The 20,124-nt window shown below is 37.4% G+C and overlaps 2 protein-coding genes across 3 annotated transcripts in view; both read right to left on the bottom strand.

Annotated features, from left to right (window-relative positions):
• The window catches only part of LOC125241310, a 95,247-nt gene that overhangs the window by 38,495 nt on the left and 36,628 nt on the right, over nucleotides 1-20,124 (bottom strand). The gene's annotated exons all lie outside the window — the stretch shown is intronic.
• LOC125241309 overlaps nucleotides 1-20,124 on the bottom strand; it is a 54,579-nt gene that overhangs the window by 3,168 nt on the left and 31,287 nt on the right. The window contains exon 1 of one of the 2 annotated variants that reach the window (XM_048149720.1): nucleotides 809-914. The exons of the other annotated variant lie outside the window; for it this stretch is intronic. The gene's annotated coding sequence lies outside the window, so the exon portion shown is untranslated. Of the gene's footprint in view, nucleotides 1-808; nucleotides 915-20,124 lie in introns of those variants that run through there. 2 annotated transcript variants of the gene reach the window in all.

Below are 20,124 nucleotides of genomic sequence, written 5' to 3'. Positions count from 1 at the left end.
GCTTTCATTGGTTGTTATATCGCCCGCGGGGACTCCCCGTATACTGTATACCGAATGAGTTATCGACTAATGAAATTGCGCCATTATCGACTAATGAAATTGCGCCATTATCGACTAATGAAATTGCGCCATTATCGACTAATGAAATGCGCCATTAAAGTAACAAGAAAAAGTAACAGCGTCTGGTTACGTCCAAAAAAGCAAAGTCTTACAATCAGTAAGTCTATTGAAGCAAATTCCCAATGGTTCAACTGGTAAGACTACGCGGCAAGACTACAGGGAATAGGTCCCACCGGTAGACATTATGCGCTTGTAATAAGAACTACAACTGTAGGATCCGGTCACCTACGGCCACTTCCCCAAACGACCACCATGCAAATTCCTATATGGGCCATTTCTTAGTTCGGCCGTTTCCTTGTCCGACCATTTCCCCGATAGACCACTGTTAGAATTCTTTCTACGTCCAGTTCTCCGAACGGCCACTGTGAAAATTCTTTGTTGGCCCCATTCCCCGAACGACCACCATGCAAATTTTCCTATATGGGCCATTTCTTGGTTCGGCCGTTTCCTTGTCCGACCATTTCCCCGATAGACCAATGTTGGAATTCTTTCTACGTCCAGTTCTCCGAACGGCCACTGTGAAAATTCTTTGTAGGGCCACCCATTCCCCGAACGACCATCGTTAAAATTACCAGATTGTCTAATTCCTCGATTGGCCACTACAACATTTACTAGTTTGTCCTATTCCCCGGTTGGCTACTTTCACTACACTATAACCTGGGCTAGTATGCATATATTATATACGTACCTACTTATACAGATCTACAGCTACGGAATCCTCCCATATGCGTGGTCCGACTCACACTTGGCCGATTTTTTGACTGGTAATGTACTGAACTGACATTTATCTAATCATTTTCCGAGCCTGGTATAACCTAAATTTTGTCTGTTGTGGAGAAATGCTAGCACCTAAAAAGCAATAATTTTTAAGAAAAAAAAACCACCGCCTTTGGGGTTCTGGTGAAAACTACTTGCGAATGTTGGATTACGTAGAAATGTGCAGGTATTTTTTAAAACGGCTTTTAATACTTTCATTATTTGATGGCAACACAAATGAATATACGTATATACCGTTAAGGTTTGAGGAGTTTCCTGAATTCCTCATGAATCCGATTATAAGAAATCAAAGCTTGACAAAATTTGACTTGAAAACTCAATATTCTTAACAAACATAACTAAATAAATGTCACTGTTCTGAACTTAAATGCATGCTATTCTTATAAAAATACCAAAGTTACTATAAGTAAGTGTGCCGTTTAGCTTTAAAGAGTTCCGTTCTGATCTTCTAGCAGTTCCACTGCACCAAATGTCACTGTTCTGGACGAAAGTGCATGCTGTTCTTATAAAAATACCAAAGTCACTATAAGTGTGCCGTTCAGATTTGAGGAGTTCCGTTTTGACCATCATCAGCAGTTCCACTGGACCAAATGTCACTGTTCTGGACGTAAGTGTATGCCGTTATTATAAAAATACCAAAGTCACTATAAGCGTGCCGTTCAGATTTGAGGAGTTCCGTTCTGACCATCATCAGCAGTTCCATTGCACTAAATGTCACTGTTCCGTGCGTAAATGCATGCTGTTCCTTAAAAAATACAAAAATCACCATATGTGTGCCTTTCAGATTTGAGGAGTTTCCTCGATTTCTCCAGGATCCCATCACCAGAACTAGGTTCTGAGAAAAATGGGACCAGTCTGTATGCATATACATTAAATTTAAAAAAAAAACAAAATCGGTCCAGTAACGACGGAGATATCGAGGAACAAACATTAAAAAAAATACAGACGAATTGATAACCACCTGTTCGGGTTGTTAGGGTTCATTTTGGAGTGAAGGTGTTAGAAGAAATTAAAACAGGTCCATACGCTTATGACTATTTATTGCAACTAAAAATGCAGTGGCGGGTCGGCTCATCATCGGTACATACATCGGTACAGGTATGTATAGGTGCGTATAGATAATCAAATTTTAACTAAACATACCGCCCACCAAAAACAACAGTTTTTAAACTAAGCCTCAAAATGAGCGAAAAAAAAAACATTAGTTAACTTAAAACCAAGAAAAAACATCGTAAACTTTAACCACTTAAATGAACTTCATAAATGTCTAAACTTTGATTAAGGTTACGTAAAGGCCTTAAGTTAGCAAAATATAACAGTTATAATAAAAACAACATTAGCTTATTGTTATCAAAAAACTATAGGTAAGTTTTTACTCATTAGATACAGTAACTACAAATACCTATATATCTATCTCAGCTTATCTTAACAAATAATATGTGTAGGTACATTTTTGTCCCTGATGGCACAATATAATCTATGGCCGAGCCTTAGAAAATATTATTATATTTTACGAACAAGTTAGCTTGATGCTAATTACGTGCTAATAACTAGTCAAGCTAGGTACCTACAAATGTCTACATACATAATAAATGTGAAAGAAGTAAACAAAAATCCCATCACCCAGCTGCTCGGTTGCATTCTTATTATATGTTATTACGTTATCAATAACAAAGAAGCTACTTTGAACCTTATATTCATACAAATAGAATATCATAGTCTGCGATGCTTACAGTTCCGACTTAGTTCGTTTTGCTTCTACATAATGCAAACTGAGCAAATAATATACTGACATAATATACCTAACTCCGAAATTAATAAAATAATGCTTTCTGTTTTATAATTTTACATTGTGTCGTAAGTGTAAGTTTATATCCACCTTTTATACGTACTTAAAACTATAACATACTTAACATTCTTTTTCTTATCCAAACCACAACTTGTTTGCTAATTTAATATAACATGATTCAACATTAATGGACTGTATGGATTTGTTTAGATACTAAATGCAAACTAGTGTTAGCCAAAAATAATAACCTTTTAGTAGGTAAACAATGTTTTTATGGTTAGGTAAGTACGAACATAGAAACTTGTTATCATCTTAAGTATTTTTACAAACTGTTTAATGCACACACTCGAGAATTAAATCTTACACTAACATAATAAGATCTATATTTGATCGACATCTGGTGTTGGCGAAATAATATGAAGTGGTTTATTTCCTTAATGAGTAACTATTAAAATCACAAATTACAAGTTACGTCTATCTATAGGTGAGTATGCACATGTATTAAGGTACACAGCAGAAAAAAGTTTTTGTAATTATTCTTTAACTTATACTACAGATTATAGCTAACTTTCATATTCATTTGGAAGATTAGAGGTTTTACCTAATAAATAGGTATTTGGGTATTTTTAAACTTACTCGTACTTTATCTAACTGACCGCCCACCCTCTTGTACCTACCTACCAAGAATGGTAGAACATAGTACCTACGTTTAGCACGCGTGCGATTTATAAGTGAAAGGATGGTAAGCGGACACAGTAGCCTATAGACTCCTGTCATTTTAGCGAGTCCACTAATTATCGGGGTGCTTTGGTAAGAGTACCAACTTTGACAAGGGTCTCGCAGCAGCTGATCAGGTCCTGGAGGTAAGGCTGTTATCTTTCCTAGTAGCCATTTTGCGGGCGGCAAGTCATCCTCCTGGATTACAACGAGATCTCCAACAGTTGGGAGGTTAACTGTGTCTTGCCACTTGTATCGTGGTTATAAGGTGTTTAGGTATTCCAACTTCCATCTTTTCCTAGTCTTCTTTAATACGTTAATTTCCTCTTCATAAATTAAATATTGGTAGTATCGTATGCATCTAACTTCTATTTCTTCCATTTCAGCTGCTGTCAAATAATCTTCTCTTCTTTTCTTGTCTTGCCAATTTATAAATATTCTGCCCTGAACTAGTACTCTCTTCAACCTTGTCATTGATGACAACCTTTCCCATATAAGAGTGTCACCTAGGTCGATGTGGAACATCTTCTTCATTTCTAAACTTGTTAGTAGAATGTCAACTCTAGCGATCTCGATATTTTTCTCTTTCGGACACTCCATAGCCCAGACAAAAGTCTTATCCATCGGTATCGTTTTTGCTGATATCATTTTAATATGCACTTCATCATCTTCATCTACGACTCGTTCATAAGCTACTGCAGCGTAGGCTACGGATGACACATCAGCGAACCCATGAAGTTGTATGTCTTTGCAGAGTGCTGTGATTTTTAGCCATCGCGGGATAGCGATCATTTGAAGTTTGTTCAGCTCATTTCGGTAAGGATCCCATTCGTTTATTCCATGATTGCATACAAGCCATAACTTCTGTATGACCTTAGCCGTTATGACGACTAGAGCCATCCATCCTATGGGATTGAAGATCCTTGCCACATCTGACAAAACTAACCTTTTTGTTACAGGGTTCCTGAGTTCCGGTAAGTACACAGTAATTTTAAAGATGTCTTCGTTCCTGTCCCAGGTAAGTTCAAGTCTTTTTATTACCTTATCTAGCTTTATTTTCAGATTGTTGACCTTTTCTTTACCGACACTACCTTCATGTAAGTACTTAAACAGCTCGTGTGAGTTGCTTGAACATCTTTGCTTGCTAAATCCACCAGCTTTTAGTAACTTACTAACTTCAGTGTATATCACCTTCATTTCAGATAAGTCTTCGTGACCAGTCTTCAAGCCGTCCATGTAGAAGGAATCTTCCACCACTGCTGCACCTCGGTAATGTATCCACATTCCATAATAGTTTTTGTTTATAGTGTCTTTGTCCTCGTAAATGATTCTGACGCTTTATGCCAGGAACGCAGAATGTTAGATTAGCAGAATGCCAGATTCGCAAAAAGTCAGATTCTCAGAATGTCGGATTCGCAGAATGCCAGATTCTCAGAATGTCGGATTCGCAGAATGCCAGATTCGCAAAAAGTCAGATTCTCAGAATGTCGGATTAGCAGAATGCCGGATTCGCATAATACCAGATTCGCAGGTTGCCATACTCAATGCCAGGTGATTCTGATTACTGTAGGTACCACGCGATGGAATACTTACTTAAACAGAATAGGTAACATCACTTAATTTTCCTATAAAATAAAATAATTTATTCCATATTCAAAAGATACAAACCATCATCGAAATCCACAGCGCGGGCTTCGTCAAACGCGTAGGTACAAAATAGCATCCGCAACAAACTTCGTCTAAACTACATCAGTCATACCTAATTATAATTCACCTCAGTCTTCGTCAAAAGTGATAAAGGTAAAATTTACAACAAGCATTAAAAAAAAAAAATATATTTCGTGCAATTAAAATCCATATCACATTACATTAAATTAAAATTTACAGTCTACATTTGGTCTACATCACATTACATTTTTTTTTCAAAATGGCCGACTTTTTTTTTGACGATTTTTCAAGTTTGTCGTAGAGACTACAAATGTGGGAAAACTGGCCACTTTTATTTTGTATGGCAACTTTTAAACCGTAAGAGATAGCCGGGGGTGCTCGACCAAATGTCATACAGGTATCCGAGTAGAAAAAAGTTGCATTAAAAAAAAATCAAAATGGCCGACTTTTTTTTTGAAAATTTTCAAAACGGTCCTAGCGCGCTGAGATTTGGCACACGGGTGGACGGTCGCGCTAAGATTAGTATTCAAAAAGAAAATTTTGAAAAATTCAAAATGGCGGCCTTTGAGGGCCAATTGAAATTTGAATGGAGGTTTTTCTTTTAATTACCATATCTCCGTAACGGTACAAAGAAGTGAAAAGTGCTTAAACAAATGTTATACAGTCACCCGAGGTCCATCGAATGGCATTAAAAAAAAATCAAAATGGCCGACTTTTTTTTTTTGAAAAATTTCAAAATGGTCCGAGCGCGCTGAAATTTTGCACACAAGTAGACAGCCACCCCAAGATTAGTATACAAAAAGAAAATTTTGAAAAATTCAAAATGGCGCCCTTTGAAGGCCAATTGAAATTTGTATGGAGGTCCTTTTTTTAAATCCCCATAGCTCCGTAACGGTAGGAAAAAGGTTAATAGTGCTTGAACTAATGTTGTACAGTTATCTGAGGTCCATCGAATAGCATTTACAAAATTTCAAAATGGCCGACTTTGAAAAATTTTTTTTTTATTTTCGGTCCGAGCGCGTTCAAATTTGGCACGTGGTAAGAACGGGGGCCAAAAATAGAAATGAGAAAAAAAATTCGGAAAAGTCAAAAACGGTGGCGAGAGGGGACAAAGTCAAATTTCCCTACCAGTTTGTATGGAGGTTTTTTTTTTAAATCCCCATAGCTCCGTAACGGTAGGAAAAAGGTTAATAGTGCTTAAACTAATGTTGTACAGTTATCTGAGGTACATCGAATGGCATTTACAAAATTTCAAAATGGCCGACTTTGAAATTTTTTTTTTATTTTCGGTCCGAGCGCGTTCAAATTTGGCACGTGGTAAGAGCGGGGGCCAAAAATAAAAAATGAGAAAAAAAAAAATTTTGGAAAAGTCAAAAACGGCGGCGAGAGGGGACAAAGTCAAATTTCCCTACCAGCCTGAGGGAGCGTTCTACAGCCCGACGGTCATTGCTCCGGTCCAAGTTCCGAGCTGCGTACAGACAGTGCTCCCAAGCAAGAAAATATAAGTAAAAGTGTCTAAAAAGCGACGCGGCGGGCCGGAGGCCGCAGGCCGGAGGTCCAACTTCCCTACAAATCCTGCAATCCCCACAGTAACTACGCGGAGGGCCGAAGGCCGGGCGTGTCTGACAGGCTCCCAAGTACGCGAAGGCCGCAGGCCAAGCTGCGGGCAGAGTGCTCCCAAGCACGCGAAGGCCGCAGGCCGAGCTGCGTGCAGACTGTGCTCCCAAGAAAACAATAACAAAAAGTATCTAAATAAGCGAAGCGGCGGGCCAAAGGCCCGACGCGGAGCTTCGAAACCCAGCGAAGGCCGAAGGCCGAGCTCCGCGTAGGGCCGAAGGCCCGGAGCGTCCCTGATCGGCTCGCCGGCGGACCGGGAAGTTGGAGTTTAAACACGACCCAATAGTAAGAGAGAAGTACTTAGAGAAGCGAAACGACGGGCCGGAGGCCGCAGGCCGCAGGCCCGTCGTGAGCTTCTCAAGACACTTTTACTATTGGGTCGTGTTTAAGCTCCAACTTCCCCACAAATCCCACAGTAACTACGCGGAGGGCCGAAGGCCCGGAGCGTGTCTGAGAGGCTCCCAAGCACGCGAAGGCCGCAGGCCGAGCTGCGGGCAGAGTGCTCCCAAGCACGCGAAGGCCGCAGGCCGAGCTGCGGGCAGAGAGTGCTCCCAAGCACGCGAAGGCCGCAGGCCGAGCTGCGTACAGACTGTGCTCCCAAGCGAAACAATAACAAAAAGTATCTTAACAAGCGAAGCGGCGGGCCGAAGGCCCGACGCGGAGCTTCGAAACCCAGCGAAGGCCGAAGGCCGATTACTTATATTATATATTATAGTTATAAATTAAATTAAATTAAATGTATTAATTTGGCTCACATGCATGGAGCACCAATGCCTCAAAAGGCAACTGTCACACCGACTGGCTACTACACTGGCTGGCTGTGACGGCTACCCCGGATCCTATCGAGCATCGCGGCACAACGCTTGCGAAGTGTGGCATGAAATCCGTCAACACTAGCGTCAGCAAACATACCGGACGCACTACAGTAGTACCGCGGCAGCCGCAACAGCTGAGCACCCTAAACGCATCGTTGTATTGGACCCGCAGAGCATTTAGCGAACGCTGAGTATATCTTGTCCATAGGCTACAGGTATACAGCGATGTACAGTACAATCTAAACAGTGTTATTTTCTAATGGCATTCTCTATCAGTCAACCATTAGGCCACACAAAGGTATCTAGAGGTATACGAAGAAATGGTGCAATGGGAGAATTAAGTAATGTTACCTATTCTGTTTAAGTAGTATTCCATCGCGTGGTACCTACAGTAATCACCTGCCATTGAGTATGGCAACCTGCGAATCTGGTATTATGCGAATCTGGCATTCTGCTAATCCGACATTCTGAGAATCTGACTTTTTGCGAATCTGGCATTCTGAGAATCTGGCATTCTGCGAATCCGACATTCTGAGAATCTGACTTTTTGCGAATCTGGCATTCTGCTAATCTGACATTCTGCGTTCCTGGCATAAAGCGTCAGAATCCGGTTCATCCGTTCGGGAGCTTCATGCCACAGACAGACACACACAGAGACAGACAAACAGACAGACAGACAGACACGTTAAACTTATAACACCCCGTCGTTTTTGCGTCGGGGGTTAAAAAGAATAAGATACTTATAAAAAGTTTTTTATTTGGTTTGTAGTTCAAAAACTTAGATTTTTAATTTTCACTTTTACCTCCCAAAAGTGGCCGCTGTGATTAATGGTTATTTGTTATACAAAGGGGCAAAGTAGTTGTTTAACCGCACGTGCCATTATTGATACCCGAGCAAGCGAAAGATTCCAATATTGAACCGCGAGCGAGCGTAGCGAGTGGTTCAAAAAGTGGAATCTTGAGCTACTTGAGAAATTTTTCACCACACCAACACTAACAAAATACTAACTATAAAACATCAAATTAAATCAAATCCATCAATTTATTCAATATTTATGATTCAAAATCATCATTTATAGGTAAATTCTACCAGCCAGCCTAAGACGTCAAATTAAAATTTGTATGAAATTACTTTGCACTCTTGTGGATAAAATGCAATTTTGCTATCTGTTTTCGAATAGCAAAGTAATCCTATAAGGGTTTGTCTCTCCATTTTGAGGTACGGAACCCAAAAAAAAACAAATATTTACACTTGACCCTGGCTATACACTAGGACAAATGGTCGTCAAAATATTAGTGAAACAATGGCATACATGTTTTATTGGCATGTTGGCTACGCAACCTAGACACAAACAAACTTTTTTTTACACTGCGTCGGTGGCAAACAAGCATACGGTCCGCCTGAAACCAGTCACCGTAACCTATGGACGCCTGCAACTAAAGGAGTGTCACATATACAATAGGCAGAACCCGCAGAACAAATTAGTTCCGTCACCATTCTTGTCACATTATCAGTGGAACATTGCACATCGGCAAAGACGTGCTAATGCATAGCGGCCATGTATGAAGGCAAAAGGCAAGTCACACAGTTTCAGTACTCTTTATCTAATACCTCTGCCACACACTCGACGAGCGGCGTGGGAAGTAGCGAGGGAAGTAGGCAGAGGCATAGTGTGGCCGCGCTAGTTGCTATACATTAGATTGCACAAACATAACCTCTCGGGTCCCTTATTTCGGTTGAAATTGCGATGTTAAACTAGAAATCCGAAAATTCGGATTTTGGTTTTAAAATCCGGATTTAGGAACGGATCGGAAAATCAGCGGATAATCCGGATTTTCGAACTCCGGATTATCCGGATTGCAATCCCTAAGCGCTAGTCGTCATGCCGCTTGTCTTGCTCCTAGTCATGCCCACCGCTCCCTATTTTGTCGGATCCATATTTTTGGCGCGAGTCAAAGGGCCGGCAACAAGCTAGTGCAATAATCGCGTGAGTAGGGCAGTGTGTGGCCGGAGAGGGCAACATCGTGGCAGCGCGAGGAGCATAGTGTGGCAGAGGTATTACATCACCAATCATCAATCTTAGTAGGTACTATTATACAACGTGTTTCCGGTATCACTCAAAACCTCAGACACCCCAACAGATTTTTATTTTTTTAAACTCATCTAGCTAGAGTATTCATCTTTTAATCTGATGGTTACTTTTTTTTTAATTGAATTTTTAGATTTCTGTACAGCTCTACTTGACTTTTAGCTCTACACTCAATAAAATAATTGCTAACTACCATCATAAACCATAAAACTATTTATTTGTGTACGTTACTGCAACGACATAAGGTTTACCAATAGACAGCTAAGATGTCATTGTAAAACACTTTAAAGCTTTGTCACAGTAAACTTCAAATTTGACAGGTAATCGCAGTAAGCAAATTTAAACCCAATATTCAGAATGACAAGGTTGTAATTAGGTACGAGTTCAATTTGTTATGACTTATGAAGGGGGTCGTACGAAATCCTCGAAAAGTGCATTCGGCGTTTAACAAATGCTGCTCACATTTCTAAATTAAATGAAATAAAATAAATGTAGTTATTATCTTAAAGAGTGTGTCTACAACTTTTGACTATTCAGAATCTCTAATTATTAAAGGTATAATAAATAAACCCACGCAAAGTTGACCTAAAATGAGAAAAACGTATGTTGCCGTTTAGTAAACTTTGTTAAAAAAATTCAATACTTTAGTTATAACATTAAGTGATTCTAAAAGCCAGATAAATGGACTAGAAGTTTTGACGTTTTTTATATTTTTCCTCTCAAAGGCAACAAAGAAATTTTACCTTAAATTTAAACTATCGTAAAATTTCCATACATTCGCCATTGCTGTCAGAATTCTCCTTTCGATTAGACGCCGTGAGCGGCTCATCGGAGACAGACGTGTCGCCGGTCGCTCCGCGTTGACAATTAAATTTGACAAATATTTTGACAGAAAATAGTGTACGTACACGAAAAACCATACCAATGTAAAACTGTGCTCAAAATAAATAGGGTAAATCAAATATGTCAGGTGGAGATCCAATCTCATTTAAAGTTTAAAGGTGCATGGCTTGTGCATAAAAAATAAATAAAAAGATATCACATTATTAAAGAAAATAACGAACACAACCGAATGAGTATAAATGATTTCATTCTAGTTCGGTTAAATTGAAAAAAAGTTTCATGTTTTCTTTTACTCATTGGAATACATTTTCATTACGCTGGTATTAACAGTACGTCATTTCAAAAATATATATGACAGCACCTACGTCAAATTTTGTCAACCAAACTTCACAGGTTGTATGTAAACAATTACAATTTAATTTATCCATACATATTCAGATACTTATTAATCGATTCTTACTTATAATAGAAAAAAGGGGAATGCGAGCGGGTATAGGTATAGTGCTTCTGGTTCAAATTTAATTGTATATATAAAAAAATGTCTCGATTTCATTAAAGATTTACTCTGTGCATACCGCGAACACGTAATCGTAAGTTGAAAACAATAATAATTATAAAGTACCAAAATACATCGTTGTTTAGAAAGCGCTTGTTTTGAATGGTACTTCTCCACTCAACTAGACCAAATATTCATGGAATACCAGCTGGTGACCAGCATAAATGACTATGAACGGCCGTGCAAAAATATCTGATTTTCTATAGGGGGCCATAAGTAGGTATATGACGACATGTTCCCGGCAAAAATTTGTGATGCTCCGTGACCGGCAAAAACATCGTCTCTCTTTCTAGCGTCTCGCGAGCGTAGTTTCGGGAACTGTATGGAAAAAGACGCCGCGTCAGCGCGGCTTAGCCATAAGCCTAAATTACACTCTCACCCGCATAAATATCTATCCATTGTTAAAGCAAATATATATCTTACGGGCTAGAAATCATTAATATGTAATTAAAGTGCAATAACAAACCCTACCTGGTTGCCTTACAGCCGTAAATTGTATGAGGTGATTTGACAGTTCACGAAAACGGTGTAGACTTTTCATTGGATATGTCTGTCTCATTTGTTCTTAAATTATGACAAGTAAACTTATTGCAAATCTAGTATCAGAAGCCTTTATACAAGCTTTTATTCAACTTGCCTTGTTACTAGGTAATTAGGTATGTTAGTTTGAGTCAAAACGTAGAAGCTAAATTTGACCCACTTTCTGGTTTCCGATTGAGCTGAAATTTTGCACACATATGTAAATCAAGTAACAATGTAATATTATGGTATCATGGAGCTAATCTGATTATGAAGTAGAAAGGTGATCATAGGAACTCTGTTATGAAACGTCGTATCCCCATTGAGTCAGGGGTTTTTAGAAATGTCTCGGAGAGCAATAGATGATTGTTGAAAGAAAGGTACAGTCGGCGATAATAGCTTGTGCCAAAAATGAAATTTTTGCATAAAAAACTTATTAAGTATAAATTGGGAGGTGTAATTTTTTATTATCTCTTAAATATAGCATTAAGAAGAAAAACCGACCAAGAGCGCGTCAGTGTAGGGTTCCGTATTAAACCGACATTATACATAATGACAATTTAATAAATACCGTAATTTGGGGTGAAAAGGGTTCCGGGGGTATATAATGTTATTATATTTCTTGACATATTCCTTCTATTTTCCGCAATCAAAGTAGGAAAATAATATATTTACAGTTTCATGTCTGTCAAAGTTGACGTCCAAATTTATTGGATTTTTACTCATTTTAATCGTTCATTATCCTTTTGAATGTGTATACACTTCTAAAGTTTATGTATAACAGAAAATCATAAGACATATTTTCATTTTTGTAATGGTTTTCATGAAGAAAGCGATGCAACTGTGTTAGGAAATTTTTACGGGATGAATAAATATCCGCGGCCTGAGGGGTGAATGGGATCAGGAATGGGGGAAATTGGGTCGCAAAGGGGGTGAATAGGTTTACGAAGAGGGTGATTAGGGTCGGAAGAGGGGTGAATTGGGATGTGTGGTCAATGCTTGTCACATTGTATAAAAGATATATAACTTACCTAAAGTGATATTTTTATGATTGACCTCTCTGTATATGGACGCAATTTATACGTCAATGTATTGCTTCGTAGTTAGACTAGATACAAGAAATTAACACTTAGAAATATTAATCACACTTCTGTCCACCTCTATAATATAAACGGATTACTTTAAAATAAAAATCATAAGTACGAAACTATACAACTAGGGAAGAAATAAAATTATTTTATTAAATTATTTTTGATTTGTTCCTTTTCAAGTTTATATGAATAATAAATTTTCAATTCGCTCAAAGGTTGGAAGAGATCCCTTATAGGGATAAGGTCGCCTTTGTACATCATAACTATACTGTATTTTTATGTCCTAACTTGTCTTATGTACAATAAAGTGTCCAACTGTCCACATACATATATTGAAATAGATATCATACACGAAAGAAAAAACGACAAGGCTCACGGTGGCTGAGCCGGGAATCGAACCCGGGTCTTTAGCTTACGCAGCTAACGTTATTACCACTAGGCCACCAGACCAGGTAAAAAAACCGGCCAAATGAGAATCTATTTTCGCACAATTGTAAAACTAAATTATTTTTACTAGTTACCTCCAAAATACCAAATAAAATTGGGCTACATAGTACATCGTTTTCTAAAGATTTTGGGTTGATGGGGTCGGAACGGGTATAAACTAACGTAATTTATGGTGAATAGGGCCAAAACCGACTTTTGAACGTCGATAGCAGTTTTTTTATATGTGCCATGCAAATTTTTTACACAAAAAATCTTCTGGCAGTGTGAACTTCGGTTTGTCTTTGAAAATATGTCGTTTTATTTAGTAATTTTCGCTCACTCTAACGTTGGGCTGAATAGGGTCGGGAAGGGGGTGAATAGGGAAAAGTGCTAGGGTTGACTCTTTCGGATTGCGAACAAAATATGACCTGTCATATTATATTTATTTGACCAAAAAAATAAGGATTTAATATGTTATGTATGTGAGTCGGTAATGAAATCTACACATATTATATATTAAACGAGCAATTCTTGTATATTTATTTATTTATTTATTTATTTATTTATTTATTTATTTATATATACCGACGATCTCGGAAACCGCTCTAACGATTTCGCTGAAATTTGTTTAGTGGGGGTTTTCGGGGGTGAAAAATCGATCTAGCGTAGCCTTGGATCCCGGAAAACGCGAATTTTCGAGTTTTCATGAGATTTTCTTTCGCATTTGTAAACGTCGATTCCGCTTAGCTCAGTCGCACGAGTCGGTCTAATGTACGCAGATAGATCGTAGGTGTCAGGGTTTCGAATCCCGGTCAGAAATTAAGTTTTTGTTTTTTGTCTTTTTTTTTTGTTTTTGTATTCATAAGAGTTTTTTTTATCTAAAGACGTGATATATTAAAATAGAACCGAGCGAAGCTCGGTCGCCCAGATATTAATAACCCTTAACCAACCTTTATAGTTAGATGGTGCTCTGACGCGGTGAATAAGTAAGTATGGTCTTGGGTAGTGCGGATAACGTGTCAAAATAAAAGCATAGTTTGTTGCTATTTTTCATGTTTAAATAAATTTCTAAACTAACGTAGTGGGTATTAAAGTAAAAGGTTCACAGTGAATATTAGCTTGCCAGAAATTTTCTATCATAAAGTCAAACTAGGTATTTACTACTAATGATTTACTTTTTGGGGTGTCTTTGATCACTTGCATGGGGTAACATTGACATTAACATTGATAGTGACACATAGTTGATTATGTCACGGTACTTCCCAAGTAACAATTTCTGGTCCTATAGTGGTCGTGAGCACCAAATTAAATCACATTAAATAGTCCTATAAATAGTCTATATTGGTACTGTAGAGCCGATTTGGCGCAATTATGCAGCCATTTAGTGATATAATAGGGCTATAGCAGTATCATCCGTGACGTTTAAGGTCTATAATGGTGATGTGATGATGACTATTGTGCTAATTTGTTGACATAGAGGACACAGTAACGCTATTATAGTATCAATTTATGCTATAGTAGCATTTGAGATTCCGTTATACAGGTTTTTTGTTCTGTAATAGCAGTTGCCGTCCCTTTTAATGCGAATGAATGAAATTTCTAAAATTTTATGTGTGTAATATTTAACAAAAACTGTTCTAAACTTTATGAAAAGTGGCGTGTGAACTTGTGAAGTTTAGTGTCAATCAAAATAATTTGGATTTCGTATAATTCCATCATTACTGCAAAAAGGTATGCGATGGAAATTTTACCGTTAAAAGAATATCAGTTTAATGGAGTATTTTAAGTGCGCCCTCGATTTATACCTGTTTTGAATAAAATAAATAAATATAATTTAATACAATAAAATTATTGGCACCATAGTTTCTACTATGAATCCAAGAAGTAAAACATACGCTTTTATAGTTCGACTATGTCACTTATCATACGCATTCACTGCCATAAGCCCGCCATTGTGGATTCAATTAGGTTGCATGAGACTTTAACTATGATCCAGTTTAACTTATAAGTTCTTTATATAGAAAACAATACTTGTTTTCAATGTTTTACTATAGAAAGATCTTCTAAACAGTTTTTTTTTATAAAACATATAGTAAACTCAGCTATAACGCTATTGTGTTTTAAAAGAGATACCGAAACCATTATTCCACAGTTCTGTGATATAAAAGAGTAATTGTGACGTATACGGCGATGAGATATAAAAGGCATTAGAAAACGACTATTAACGCTTTTCAAAGCTATATAAACGTATCCTGAAAACTTCATTATACAGCAAAATAGCTCTATAATGGTATTCATATCACTACTACAGTGTTAAATACTGTAGCAGTGTTTTCCAAAGCCACTATTTCCCAAAATAGTGGTATAGTTAGGTTTTAATTTCTGTTAAAATACGACTACTAAAAATACTATAAGCGGCTTGTTGGGAACCTTAATAGCGCAAATTGATAACATAACAGTGATTCCTAACACTATTATACAATAATATTGTTCTTTAGTAGGTTATTTGATCCTGTTATAGACCAGGCCTATAGCGGCTGTATAAAATGGTGATATAAACGTTTACATCACTTCCTAATAACACCTTTTAGCTGTATAACGCAACAACTATAGCGGCTTGTCGGGAACCTTAATAGCGCAAATTGATTGCATAACAGTGATTTCTAACACCATTATATAATAATATTGTTATATAGTAGTCATATTTGATCCTGTTATAGACCAGGCCTATAGCGGCTCTATAAAATGGTGATATAAACGTTTACATCACTTCCTAATAACACCTTTTAGCTGTATAACGCAACAACTAAAGCGGCTTGTCGGGAACCTTAATAGCGCAAATTGATTGCATAACAGTGATTTCTAACACCATTATATAATAATATTGTTCTATAGTAGTCATATTTAATCCTGTTATAGACCAGGCCTATAGCGGCTCTATAAAATGGTGATATAAACGTTTACATCACTTCCTAATAACACTTTTTAGCTATATAACGCAACAACTATAGCGGCTTGTCGGGAACCTTAATAGCGCAAATTGATTGCATAGCAGTGATTCCTAACACTATTATACAATAATATAGATCTATAGTAGTCATATTTGATCCTGTTATAGACCAGGCCTATAGCGGCTCTATAAAATGGTGATATAAACGTTTACATCACTTCCTAATAACACCTTTTAGCGGTATAAGCTTATAGAGCTAAAAGGTGTTACTGGAGGCTTTTATACGACAAGCGGTCACGCCGAAAACCTTTATACGACATCTATAGTAGCTTTTGGCGTCGAAAACCAAAATTATAGCACTAAAATGTTACTTGGGTTGTTGAGGCTGATAATTTGATCTCTTCTTGTAATAAATATTGAAACAATTGCAAATAAAGTTGGTTTTTTGAAGATGGTAATTTTTATTCTTGATCAAAGTAACCAAAAAATCAGTGGCGGATTTGCCGTAAGGCCCAGTAGGCCCGGGCCTAGGGCGGCCAGATTTTAAGGGCGGCAAATCGTGGCAAAAAAATCACTGAGGATAACAAGATTAACAACAAAGAACTCGAATGCAAAGTATCTTAATATTATATAGGCTCGCGTAAGTATCGTATCCATTTCTGCGTATCAAAGAATAAATATTTAATTCGTACATCGTATTACATATAATATGCCGGCGCAAGGCACCTGTAACCTTATAGTGTCTGAGGCCCATGGAGGCGGCCCACATTCCTGGTCCAATGTTTACGTTAACAGCATTAGCGGAATTGTCACAGTGATGTCTTTGTACTTTGAGACGGAGCGGATATTGTAAACACCGCCGAACGTAGCCGTGGGTCCGATGTGGTACGTAATGAAATTAATTAAAATATTTGTTGTAAGCATTCCTTAAGGTGCCGAGAGGGCATTAAGATTTGGGACATGGATGAATAGAGACACGCGACCGTGCGCTATCCCATAACCGTGCCGTGAGATTACGTGTGCGCTTTAAGTACCTAGTAGTGTACTACTTGACCCACGGATTCGTTTCCGGTTCTGATAACTTAGTGATGCTAAAGCTTTGAGTTGGTGTGATTTTTTTGTGTTTTGGAACTTAAGTGATTGTGTTTGTTTTGATATTAGCAATATTCGTTACCAGTTGCATAAACATTTGTTGGACTTGTGTGCGTGATATGCCCACCGTTTCCGCCCGCCATGGAGCTGGTGCCTGCGGCGCCCCTTGATGTCGAGCTACCGGCTCCGACATATAAAAGTTAAGTAGTTTTAGTTAAATATATAGGATGGTACCTACCTATTGTTATCTATTACGCGTGTGTCTGCGATTTGCGATTGTTTTGTCAGCAGTGTGCGTAAAGCAATTGCAGTGTGCGGATTAAGTGTTTTAATTACTTATTTGCAGTGATAAGGGGTGAATGACAGCAATCATTATGCTAGTATGAATCTGCCGCGGGATTCCAGGCTTGATGTGGTTAGATAAAGGACAGGTTTTTATTATAATATCAGTATACCTTTATATTATAAGTTAATTGTCAGTATATTGCTATTACGGGTTAATGTTTTAAATGCAACATCCAATCATCAATTACTTACTGCTGAATAAAGCTGAGTTATTACTTCTGAATTCATTTTTTATATTAAATTAGTTTAGTATCTAAGGCCTCACTTACAATAAAATATGTAATTTATATAAAAATTACTTAATTATCAATATCATAACCAACACTTGCTTATTTAAGGGTGCTTTCAAAAACGTCAAAATAACGTAAAATTGATAGTTTTAGTCGGTGAAATGTTACACTTTCCGTTATCTAATAGATATATTTAGTTCAAGTTTCAATTGGAGCATCTTATTATCTTGATTCTTATCAGACTGGATTTTTGAAAGTTAGCTCACTAAATTAATTATGATTTTTTCTCTGATGCACGTTTAGGAAAACCCGCGTATAGCGCTGAATTAGTCGATCTTATTTGTAAAATTTGGGCAATTCGTAATACTGAAACTGGTAACTTTATAATACGTATCTAGACTAGAATCTTCTCAGACGACATTTTATTATAAGGTTTTGAAAAAGAGTAAAGCGCTGGTAGCCTAGCGGTAAGTGCGTGTAACTTACGTTCTGGAGGTCGCGGGTTCGAACCCCGGCTCGCACCAATGAGTTTTTCACTTATGTGTCATTTGATATTTGCCAGTCGCTTTTCGGTGAAGGAAAACATCGTGAGGAAACCGGACTAATTCCAATAAGGTCTGGTTACCCTTCGGGTTGGAAGGTCAGATGGCAGTCGCTTTCGTAAAACTAGTGCCTACGCCAAATTTTGGGATTAGTTGTCAAAGCGGACCCCAGGCTCCCATGAGCCATGGCAAAATGCCGGGATAACGCAAGGAGGATGATGATGATGATGTTTTGAAAAAAAGTAAACGAGGCAAATTACCTAAAATTAACTGACAATTTCTTTGAACATCTACATCATATCGAAGTTATTTTCGTACTAAAATAATCTGCAACGTTTACTTAAATTGCTGTTACGCCTTAGTGATTATTTTCTATTATCTATTTTTGGCTATTTTTTTGAAAACGAGCCTTCACCGTCACAATTATTACCACTTCTGGACATTTTTTCATATTTTGTCAGACTAATTAAAAAAAGTCCTATGATAATATATGTTATATATTTGTAAACAACTCGCAAAGCCCTATAATTTGATACCACACACGGTATGATTAAGCGCTCGGTTGCGATTTCACTATTTTTCACGTGAAAGCCCTCTTAATATTGTTTATTTTATAAATATAATACCTACACGGGTTAGCGTTTATTTTTCGAACAGTTTAATTCACAGTTTACTTGTAACCTCATTGTTTATGGGCGACGGTGGTTGCTTACTATCAGGCGATCTGACTGATCATTTGTCTACTATGGCATCAAAAAAAATTACCACGGGCCAGACGACGTATCCATATCACTGCTTCTACTTGACATCCCGCAGTGTGGCATCCAAATCCCCGATCACTGCCAATTTGGTAACGACATTTCGCAAATCGCAACGCAACGTTTACGTACGCATCTAGTTTATAATTATGGGTGTTGAGAAAGGGGCGGCACATGGCCTGGGGCCTAGAGCGGCTAGGACTGCAAATCCGCCACTGCCCAAAATAGCGTTAAAGAGTTGTAATATTTGACTCTGCGAACCATTTTTTTTTTCTTGAGATAAAATACTTTTGTAAGGGATTACATTCGATTATCGTTACAAAAAAAATAGTGTATCAAAGTAACCCCAATGTCAGTTTAAGTTTGATCACATCGAAACTATAAGTTTTTTTTGCAAAATTTCACTAAATAGTTTTATTTATTTATTTTTTTTTATGCTTTATTACATTTTTCTTAAAGTGAACGGTTTTTGAGATATCAGCTCTCAAAGTCGTAAAAAGTACATAAAAAATAAGTACAAATAGTGGACATAATGCCTTAAGGCATTCTCTACCAGTCAACCACTGGGTTAAAAAGAAACATTTGATACATGCAGGCATCGTGACAGAAAACAATAATCCTGATATCACTTATTTTGTTACCTTTTTAGATTTTTAGCAGGAAAAGACTTAAAAAGTTGATGGTCCCATTTTTTTTCTTTCTTAGTTACGTTACGTTGACCAATTTTGGAATTTATACTTCTCTAACTCTAATAGGTAAAAATACCCATTAAATGTAGAAGCTAGAGAAGTTTAAATTCCCAAATTGGTCAATGTAACCCCAGTTTACGGTAGACACCGTCAACCTATTCTAATAATTCTCTTTTTATTTGAAAGAAAATTCGTTACGATACTAAAATATGCAATCTAAGGTAAAAAATGCTTTTCATATAGTTACAAACTTAGTTCAGATTTTTTTGTACAACTTTTAAAAATTGTTCTACCTATCAAGTTCAAAATAATGTTCCAAGAAAGTCTTTTTAAAGTTCTGCTTTTGAGATTTTTTCATATTTGAGAAAACAGCCCTTATGGCCTGAAATACGGCATACGGCAGTGATATTGACATTGACATATGCTTTTTCGTATTTTGATGGTATTTTGACTGCACTGTATTTTTTGCCATGCTAATTTGAACCTTATC

Source organism: Leguminivora glycinivorella, chromosome Z, assembly GCF_023078275.1.
Source record: "Leguminivora glycinivorella isolate SPB_JAAS2020 chromosome Z, LegGlyc_1.1, whole genome shotgun sequence".
In the NCBI taxonomy this organism is placed as follows: Eukaryota; Metazoa; Arthropoda; class Insecta; order Lepidoptera; family Tortricidae; genus Leguminivora; species Leguminivora glycinivorella.
The sequence above is the reverse complement of the archived record's forward strand: the minus strand, read 5'-3'. Positions and strand labels throughout refer to the sequence as shown.